General features: G+C 46.3%; 1 pseudogene; it reads left to right on the forward strand.

Moving 5' to 3' along the window:
• The first annotated feature begins 5,110 nt into the window (after positions 1-5,110).
• Positions 5,111-5,469, forward strand: LOC119805390 (annotated as a pseudogene).
• The last annotated feature ends 5,286 nt before the right edge of the window (positions 5,470-10,755 follow it).

Consider the following 10,755-nt stretch of genomic DNA (forward strand, 5'->3'; position numbering starts at 1 on the left):
TGGGAGTGCAGGTGCAGGACAGAGGATCAGCTTGAAGCGAAGATGCCCCAGTGATGACCTCATGGGTTTGCACTACACCAAGGACATTCACTTGTGAGACCAGGTGAACCAGGGACAGCTATTTGGAATTTCCAATGCACCAAGAATCCCCACCTGAAAAATCAGCTGCGTCACTTATCCTCATCTCTGAGGGCCAGCACACTAGGAAGGTTCTCGTGGTTGTATTGGTGCAACAGGAGCCTGATAATGCAAGTGCCCCATGGATGCAGTGAGTAGATGCAACAGGGAGTCACATCTAGAAGTCACTGCACACCGAAGATCTCAAACTGGCCTGAAGCAGCTTTAGAGAGACTCACATGGAAAGCATGTGTGCCAGGGGGACACATCAGAAACTGGAGGTCTACCGAGATAACTCGGTCTCTGGAAAGTAGGTAGAACACAGTGAACAGCATTTAGATCACAGGAGTCTCTCCTGTGTTTTAAGCCGCAACATGCTGATTCGTCGGAGAGTTTACCAGCACAATGTATACTTGGCTTGATGTGTGTCTGGACCAGGGAACATCAGCTAGTTGTGAAGCTGCACCAAAGTCTCATGTCAAAGTTCAATAGCAGTGCACTTATGGAGCAGGATTCAATGCAGGTGCAACATAAACTCTGATTTTAGGGGTCAGGTATATGGGGGTGTGCTGCCTAGTTGTGCATGTGAAATTGGCATGCTCAGATAAGAGAGTAGTAATGACAGTAAGGCTCATCTAGAAGAGCAGGTACATCAGGGCATTTGATCTGAAAGTTAAGATTCCCCAGGGAGACTCAGTTAGAGCAAAGGCTCAGCAAAATGTCAGGCCTGAAAGTGTAAGTACAATGAAGACTCATGTCGCACCTGAGAACTCATGTGCACCAGGACATCTCGCACGGAGGTACAGTTGTACCTGGAAATGCATGGCCAGCAGAGAATTTCCTCTAGAAAGCTGAGATGAGCCAGGTGACTCACATATTGTCCTGGGTACCCGGATGCTGAGACACATCAGAAAGACACACAAGGGATTTCTGATGCACAAATGAGTCTAACCTGGAAATAGAAGTGCCCGTGGAATCTGACCCAGAATTACAGATACAGTTGGGAGTCATTCATTAAAGGACAGGAGCAAAGGAAGTGCAGCTGCCCTGGAGTTTCTTGGCTGCAGGGGCAAGTGCTCCATGAAGGCCACCACAGGCAGCATCCCAGATAGTGCAGTAACTATAAGGAGACTAGCCTGAGAGTGCTATGCAGCATGCAGCATGCAGCATACAGACGTTCAGGGTCAGAGCACAGACTCTGCTGGGAGTGCAGGAGCAGCATGACCTCTTAGCCAGAGGTGGCTGCTCACTATGGAAAACATCCTGGGGGTAGAGGAACAGTAGAGACTTACCATAGACCATGGCATATTGGACCAGCATTCTCATGGTGCATATGAATTTAGGAATTCCTTGTTGGGGTTCAAATGGTTTAGAGACACTCTTGTAGCAATGCTGAGTCAGCAGAGGGTCCCCACCAGGGACTTTCATCTAGAAGTGTGGGTGTTCCAGTGGGACTCAGCTATCAATAGCAGTGTAACAGAGACTTGGGAATGCAAACACACCTAGGACAGTAGCTTTGAAATGTATGTGAACCAAAAAGCATCACCTGGGATTTAAAGCTCTTCAGAGAGTCATTCTCAAGAGGGATTGCAAGTACACCAGTCTCTCTTATGGAAATCGGATGCCTGGGTTAGCCTCTGCCCAGGAGTCAAATATTCCATGGAGGGTGAGTAAATCTGCCCTCTCCCATTATGAGCATTTCAAAGAAACTGTTGATGTTTTATTGACAGGGATGTTAATCTCTCATCTAAAAGGGGCAGGGAGTCTAGTGTGGGTGTGCACACAAATGAAAGGCTCATCTGAAAATGCAGAGGAACCCAGGAGACTCACCTGTAAGTGCCAGGGGATAAAAAGTTCTTATGCAAGAGAAGGAGCACTGTGAGCCTAATGTGAGAATCAGGGATTCTCACTTAGGAGACCAAGCACACCAAGTCTTGGCATCTGAGAATTCAGACAGTCAAGCTGCCAGGGTATCTACCACTAAAACACTGGCACAGGAGGATCTCACCTGGGAGTTCAGGTACACTAGAACCTCTCAGAAGGTAGTGCAGGTACATCCAGATGTCTGCATCTGTCTTCCGAGGCCATTGATGTGACCCTTTATGTATCTATTCTTCACCCTGTCAACAGCCTCCCTCATCCCTGGGGGCATCAGCTGTAAGACCATCATCTCCTCGTCCCCTAATCTGGCTTGTGTTTACTGGCCCCAGTGGCTAGGAACAATGACAAATGAACACTGTCAGCAGCACTCATACCATTGAGGGATATGGGTAAGGGCAGGAGACTGTCAGCTGGTGATACCTATGTCACTTCCTGCTAGTGCCACTTCCAGGGAAGCAGCAGAGATTCCGTGCCTGATGGTGTAAATCTATGGCCTCAAATTCTGCATATTGAAGGAGATGTGACAAGGGCCCAGGCCTCCTCCAATCAGGGAAGACGACGACACATTGTTTATGGTGAACTGTGCTTTCTAGGAACTTAGTTTTGGACAGGGGCTGTGCTACATTTGATGTGTTCCATTTGGTAGTGCTCAGGTCTACAGAAGCAAGGTTCTGAGTGTCCGCAATGATCAGAGAGGGGCATGTCCAGGCAGACATGATGCCCTTACTGCCCCCCAACTTTTGTGATAACGTCACAGTCCCCAAAGTGGTGAAGTCTTTTTTCTTTACTCTACTCCTTGTTTTCACGGTGGCCCATTCAGGGAACTTCTTCCAGGTCTGGTACGTTCACGTGAGATGAGTCAGAGGCAGATGTGGATTAAAGCATTTGTTGGAGTGACCCTACATAGAAAGTTCAAGAATTCTATTACACTGTGTTCTGACTAGTTTTCTGACAACTTGACATAAGCTAGAATCATCAGAGATGAAGAAAACTCATTTGAAAAAGTGCTGCTGTAAGATCAAACTATAAGCAATACCTTGGGACATTTTATGGTTTAATGACTGAAAAGAAGGTGCAGCCCACTGTGGGTGTTTTTACCCCTTGCTAGATGGTCCTGGATTCTATAAGAAAATAGACTGACGAAGCCAGTAAGCAACATTCCTCCATAGCCTCTCCTTCAGTTCTTCCCTCTAGATCCTGCTCTGCTTGAGTGTCTATCCTGACTTCATCAATGCTGCACCATAACCAGAAAGTGTAAGCTGAAATCAACCCTTTCCTCCCCAAGCTGCTTTTGGCCATGATGTTTTATCACAGTGTTAGAGTCCTAGATAAGATACATGGCCAGAGCCATTCTTAACTACTTGGTGCATTTGTATAACGAGCTGGAGACTCCTCAGCCTCTTTTCATATTCAGGGCAGGTGTATTGACCTCTGAACAAGGCAAGCTGCCGATGTAGGCCTCTATGATGCTGCTGTATTCAATGTTGTGGCCACTGTCATTAACCCACCAGAGTACCAGACTGGGCACCAATCAGCACCAAAAATCTTTGAAACGTAGCAGAATCCTGTTGCTTTGAGCGCAGTATCATCTATAGTCCAGGGACCAAGAGAACATAGATGGCAGCATACACTTTTCCGAACAGTGTCACATTCTTTCATTTCTGTCTAGGACCAACCTAGACTCATACCCATTCCGTTAAAGTGAGGTAAATTAGCATGAATCCTGAAAAAATGCCAACAGTTTCTTTGAAGCGTTGGTCATCTGCTATAGAAACCTTCCTCATACTGGTCATCTTTAGGGGTCACTCCCTTCTTTGAACAGCACTAAGGAATCCCACAAAGGAAAACCATCTCATTCAGGCAGTAACATAATGAATCCTAAATAGCCCACTGAAGAAGACAGAACCAAAAAAGTTAACTCATACAATTCCTCTTACTCCACACCTTGAAAAAAACAAAAAAAATGATAATTTATATAAGATCTTTCTTCCTGACTTAAAAATGATCATTTTCTTGCCAACCCTGAAATGGCTCCCTTAATTAAGATATATACTTTCCTGCTCCCTCTAGAGGGGTTCCCAGGTGTCCAGGGAGATGTCCCCAGCTAGTTCCTTGGGCAGCTGAGGAGAGGGAGCCTAAAATGGCCCGATCCTATAGCCATACTGATGAAAATCTTGCATATCACCATAGAACCTTCATCTGGCGATGGATGGAGATAGAGACAGAGCCCCACACTGGAGCACCGGACTGAGCTCCCAAGGTCCAAATGAGGAGCAGAAGGAGGGAGAACATGAGCAAGGAAGTCAGGACCGCCAGGGGTGCACCCACCCACTGAGATGGTGGGGCTGATCTAATGGGAGCTCACCAAGGCCAGCTGGACTGGGACTGAAAAAGCATGGGATAAAACTGGACTCCCTGAACATGGCGGTCAATGAGGGCTGCTGAGAAGCCAAGGACAATGGCACTGGGTTTTGATCCTACTGCATGTACGGGCTTTGGAGGGGTGAAGCCTGTTTGGATGCTCACCTTCCTAGACCTGGATGGAGTGGGGAGGACCATGGACTTCCCACAGGGCAGGGAACCCTTACTGCTCTTTGGACTGGAGAGGGAGGGGGATGAGAGTAGGGGGTGAGGGAGGGAAATGGGAGGCTGGGAAGAGGCAGGGAGGAGGCGGAAATTTTTAATAAAAAATATAAGAAAAAAATGATTATTTTCTGATAAATGGGATAAGAAAGACATCAGAGAAACATCACCCTTTACAATAGCTACAAATATCATAAAATATACTGGGGTAACTCTAACCAAACCAGTGAAGGACCTGTATGACAAGAACTTTAAATCATTGAAGAAAAAAAAGAAAACACCAAAAAATGGAAAGATCTCTCGTGATCTTTGATAGGTATGATGAACATAGCATGTCAATCTTACCAAAAGCAATCTACAAATTCAATGCAATCCCCACCAAAATCCCAGCAAAATTCTTCACAGACCTCAAAAGAATAATAAACTACAGCTCAAATTGGGACTCCGAGTCGGGGCTATTTCTGGTTTTGGCGCGGCTCCAAGAAGGCCATCCCAGCCAGTCCCCCTAACTGCCCAGTAGAGAACAAAGATGAGCGAGTCCAGCTCAAACTCCAGCCAGCCCCTGGCCTCCAAGCAGGAGAAGAACGGGAGTGAGAAGCGAGGCCCCGCAGCCTCCGAAGGAGCCCAGTGAAGTGCCAACACCCAAGAGACCTTGGGGCCGACCAAAGGGAAGCAAAAATAAGGGTGCCACCAAGACACGGAAAACGGCCTCAGCCCCAGGGAGGAAACCGAGGGACAGACCCAAGAAACTGGAGAAGGAGGAAGAGGAGGGCATCTCCCAGGAATCCTCGGAGGAGGAGCAGTGACCACACGCAGTGCCGCCTGCTCCTTGGCCACCACAGGAGCAGCTTCCCCTGGGACCGGAAGCCCTGCTTCCAGCCCCCTCCCCACCCCCACTGTACACTACCGCACCAGCTGCAGGCTCTGCGGCACCCACTGGAGCAGGGTTTGGCTCAGTCCCTGTGCCCTCCTTCCCAATACACCTGCCCTCTCCAGACAAGGCTAACTTTCCACTTAGCCGCAGCCTGCCCTGCTGTGCACTACCCTGGAGACGTGGCTCTCTGGGCTCTTTCTTTTGCAGGTCCCCTCTGCTCTGCTGTTCCTGGCTTCCTTGTACAGAATCCTGGGAGCATTCCCTGGCCTTAAAGGGCCCCAGCCCCATCTCAATTCAGACAAGCCCCATTAGCTGACCTGGCCGCAGGAAGTGTGGTAGATGCAGGGATACATAGATCCCAGCATGCCCCCACCCCTCACCGAACAGTCACCAGGTGGGTTTCTCGGTCACTTTTGATGGACCGTACCTAGACCCTGCATTAGGTTGGCTAGAGTCCCTTGGAAATACAGGAAGTCGGACATGATGGGCCACCCACCTTGTTCTCACCTGGGACCCAATGCAGTGACAGATGGGGGTCACACCCATCTCCAGGGTGAGGTCCTATTCTCTGACATTCAACTAAGGCAGATGAAGCACTAACTCACCTCCCCCACTCTAGGCTGTTACCCTTCCTCCAGTGGGGCACCAAGGAGCTAGCCTTGACCCCCTCCTTTTGCTCCTCCCTGCCCCCCAAGGTTCTGGTTCCATCTTCTCCTCTGTTCACAAACTACCTCTGGACAGTTGTGTTGTTTTTTGTTCAGTGTTCATTCTTAGACACCCATCATTGCTTCTGCTACCAGGGCCAAAAGTTCATCCTCCCCTTCTGCCTGCATTCTCCCCGAGACACTCTAGGGGGAAGGGGAGCTAGGGTGCAGCAGGCTGGCTACCAACCACCCCACAACAGGGACAATAGGGCCCTGCCTCTTAGATGCTGCAGCAGAGTGAGGAGGGGGATCCATTTTGATGGGAAAGGGGTGTAGGGCCACCTCCCCTCATTCTGTGGGGGAGGAGTGGTCAGTATTTGTTCCGGCCTGGGGCTCCCTCTCTGATTTCCTATTTGCAGTTACTTGAATAAAAAAATAGCCTTTTCTGGAAAAAAAGAGAATACTCAACTACATAGGAAACAAACTACGTGTGTGTGTGTGTGTGTGTGTGTGTGTGTGTGTGTGTGTGTGTGTGTGTAGCCAAAACAATCCTGTACAATTAAGGAACTTCTGGAGGCATCACCATTCCTGACTTCAAACTCTACTATAGAGCTATAGTAATGAAAACAGCTTGGTATTGGTATAAAAACAGACAGGAGGACCAATGGAATCAAATTGAAGACCCAGATATCAATCCACACACCTATGAACCCCTGATTTTTGACAAAGAAGCTAAAATTATAAAATGGAAAAAAGAAAGCGTCTTCAACAAATGCTGCTGACATAAGTGGATGTCGACATGCAGAAGAAGGCTATTAGATCCATATCTATTCTCATGCACAAAACTCCTGTCCAAACAAATCAAACCAACTACACTGAACCTCATAGAAGAGAAAGTAGGAAGGAGCCCTAAATGCATTGGCACAAGAGACCATTTCTAACTATAACTCCAGTAGCACAGATATTGAGTGCAACAATCAATAAATGGGACTTCCGAAAACTGAGAAGCTTCTGTCTTTACAGAAAGGACAGGGTTAACAAGACAAAATGACAGCCTACAGAATGGGAAAAGGTCTTCACCAACCCCACATTGGACAGAGGGTTCAGGTCCAAAACAGAAATAACTCAAGAAACCAAACTTCAAAAGAACAAATAATCCAATCAAAAAAATTAGGCACAGACCTAAACAGAGAACTCTCAACAGAGGAATCTCAAATGGCCGCAAGATACTTAAGGAAATGCTCAACTTTCTTAGCCATCAGAGAAATGGAAACCAAAAAACCTCTGAGATTCTATCTTACACCTGTAAGAATGGCCAAAATCAAAAACACTGATGACAGCTTATGCTGGAGAGGATGTGGAGTAAGGGGAGCACCCCTCCATTGCTGATGAGAGTGCAAACTTGTACAGTCACTTTGGATATCAAGATGGCAATTTCTCAGAAAATTAGGAAACAACCTACCTCATGACCCAGCAATACCACTTCTGGGCATATACTCAAAGAATGCTCAATCATACCACAAGGTCATTCGCTCAACTATGTTCATAACAGCATTATTCGTAATAGCCAGAACTTGGAAAAAACCTAGATGCTCCTCAAAGAATGGATAAGGAAAATATATACATTTACACAATGGAATACTAGTCAGCAGTAAAAAAAAATGATATCTTGAAATTCTCAGGCAAATATATGGAAAAAGCCATCCTGAGTGAGGCAACCCAGACCCAGAAAGACAAATATAATATGTACTCACTCATAAGTGGCTTTTAGACATACAGTTCACAGCCCCAGAGAACCTAGACAACAAAGAGGACATTAAGAGAGACATACATGGATCCACCTAGGAATTAGAAAAACGCAAGAACTCCTGAGTAAATTGGGTGCATAGGGGCAGAGGGATGTTGGAAGAGGAGAGGGGAGGAAGGAAGAGGAGTGGGAAAAATGTATATCTCAATAAAAGAAAAAATGATCATCTTCTTACTGTGTTCCTACTGGGCACAGCATGAAGGGAGGGCATGGAAAGAAGGCTCCCAGTGTCTTATTAACTATAAACAACAACTCCAACAGTTAACAGCTCCCACCTTTATAACCTCATATAAAAGTAATCACAGACATAAAGGGCATGCCTCCAAAAACAACCACAATGGATACTGATGCTTTAGTATATGAATTTTTAAGTAATACAACAAGTTCACATCTATGAAAATAAAAGTGAATCTCACTGTATTCATATGTTTTTAAATAATCATGCTACCAGCTTCCTATTCACACTCTGATATTTGAGAGCACCAATTCTTCCTGGGCACTGGTACTGCAGGTAACAGAATGTCTAAATGGCAGCTAATGTTAATGATAGGCCATCATTGTAAGCAATTCCTTTAATAAATATATTTCCTTTTTCCTCTAAATATGCCAATATTTAAGAGGGCAAGAAATTTAGCTTCCTCATTACCAACTGTTAGAATTTCCTCTCCTGTCATGGCATGTTTTCAGTGAAGGGAAAGCAGTCCAACAGCCAGCATGACTGCCTTCATGTCAACATGGCTCCATCGAAGACTCTGCACACACCCTGAGGAAGTTACACGGCAAATAGAGCTGGTTGCTGTCAAAGCACAGCCTTGTCACTAAAAGGCGATTCAAGAAAGACTGTTTCAAGACAGCTTGCATGGTAACTTTGCCACCACAAGCCTTGAAGAACTCTAGTAGGGTTTGAAACTATTTTATTACCCAGGCCACAGCGGGAGAACTTGCCATGATGGGTCATTGATAGGCCTGCAAATTGTTCAAGTACATCATTTATTTGCATGCAGGACTTCTCAGAGAGGTGTAAGCATGGTCCTTCATATGTACCTAGGACTGTCTTGGTTAGAACTACCATCATCCTTCATTTGCACAAACATCATCCTTGAATGATCAAATAAGCAGGCCCATCTCCAAGTGCATTTTCACTGGGGAATCTCATCTGGGTACCAAGCTGCCCCAGGGACTCTCACATTGAAGTTTAAATATAGTAGTAAAGCCAGATTGGGGCTTTGGGGTACACTGAGGCCTTACCTGCAAGTTCAATTGCAGGAGGGAATCTCAAAACGGAAGTGCAGGTTCATTAGGAAGTCTCACCTGTAAATGAAATGCCACCAGGGGATCCCATCTGAAAATAATTAGAACAATCCGACAGGCTCTTCAGGATATTTCAAGATGTGAACATGCACAAAAGTGGCCCATTTGGGAGGTCACAAGCACCACAGTAGCCCATGCAGCACTAGAGTTTCTTCTGACCCCTGATACCCATAGGCAGTAAACAGACATGCGGTAGGTCCACCTGAGCCTGCCATACTTTTAGGTGGGTGCACACAGTCAGAGACTGGCCAGGGAAGACCTCAGGAAGGAATGATTTGGAGGTTCTATTGGAACCAAAGGAATTAAGTAATGGTAAGGGGCCACATGTACTGGCTGGCCTCAGCCCAATATGTAGACGATGACAGTGAAGTGGAGCCAAGTTTATTTTACTGAGAAGATTCCAGATGTAAGATGTGTCTGATGTTGAAGACAGAGTGAGCCCCATCCTACACATGACAGCTCTGAGGGGTGACAAACACTGATCAGAGTCCTATCTGATCCATTCCTTTTTGGTCATGTATGTCAGCCATAGTCCTCACAGGGAGACATCTGGAGACCTGACTAGCACACTCAAACTCAGGCTCCTAAAACCCTACAGGGTCTCTAAATTTACACACACTGTAACCACAGCAGAAGCACCTACAGTCTCCTACAAATAGAGCCACAAGCCCTGTGAGCCTCTTAGTCATGAGTCCCTGAATGCTGCCAACTCGGGTTCACTCTCAAATTGGGACCATATATGATCATCCAGTGGGGAAAATGGAGAATAGTAGACCCATAGTCAAGGTGTTCATTACCTGGACTAAGGAAATCACCAGACTGCCTCTGGAGCTCTCCATCTCTAAGTGGGATGTGCCCAGCCGCATGGGCTCTTGAGGAGAGACACTGAGAGTAATCCAGTCTTGAATTGCTTGTCTCTCCCCTTGCTCTGTGATTCTGGAGCCAAATTTCTCCACCTTTCCATCTCTGATCACCCAGAAGACCCAGGCCTCATCGGCTATGTCTTGATCTTCGGTCCTGGTCTTGGCAATCCCATCCACTTGTGCTCCTATCCTAAGGAAATGCCCAGGGGATAATGAGCCATAGCTCTTTCTGGCTAGGGGCTAACAGATAGTCTTGATTTTCTATTTAAATTTTCACTATGCTCCACTTGGGCACTTAGGGAAAATCCTTAAAAGGAATTGAGCATACTGGGGAGAGTGCTCAGTGTTAAAGAGTGCCTGCTGTGGAAACAACACATAATTGACAAGCGCAAGCATCTGCATAAAAGTTAGGTATGACCATGGATACCTGTGACCACAGCATTGGTGTAGGGAGAGATGGGCACATTTTAACAGCTTTTTTTGCCAGCTAGCACTGTTGTAGGAGGCTGCTCATTCGTTCCTGGCTGCCCAGACCAGAAATAATCACACAGAAATCTGTATCAATTGAAATAATGTTTGGCCAATAGCTTAAGCATATTTCTGGCTTACTCTTATATCTTAGACTAACCCATCTCCATTAATCTGTGTTTCGCCATGTGGCTGTGGCTTACTGGG

The sequence above is a fragment of the Arvicola amphibius genome, chromosome X (genome assembly GCF_903992535.2).
Source record: "Arvicola amphibius chromosome X, mArvAmp1.2, whole genome shotgun sequence".
Taxonomy (NCBI): Eukaryota; Metazoa; Chordata; class Mammalia; order Rodentia; family Cricetidae; genus Arvicola; species Arvicola amphibius.